Source organism: Eimeria mitis, genomic scaffold (assembly GCF_000499745.2).
Source record: "Eimeria mitis Houghton genomic scaffold, Emh_scaff624, whole genome shotgun sequence".
Classification (NCBI taxonomy): domain Eukaryota; phylum Apicomplexa; class Conoidasida; order Eucoccidiorida; family Eimeriidae; genus Eimeria; species Eimeria mitis.
In genome coordinates this window covers 1-210 of record NW_013574431.1, presented here as the reverse complement: position 1 = coordinate 210, position 210 = coordinate 1, and positions in this window count along the sequence as shown.

Genomic DNA, 210 nt, shown 5'->3' with positions numbered 1-210 from the left:
CTTGCCTCTGTATAAGGAGAAGGAGAAAGAGGACGGGGTGGCGGTAAACCCTCGCTGGGGTGTATATACACCTCATCTAGTTTCGGTGAATTCTGCCAGAACCATATTACGTTCCTACACACAAACCCTAAACCCTAAACCCTAAACCCTAAACCCTAAACCCTAAAATCTAGAGATGATAGAGTGGATATATATATATATATATATATA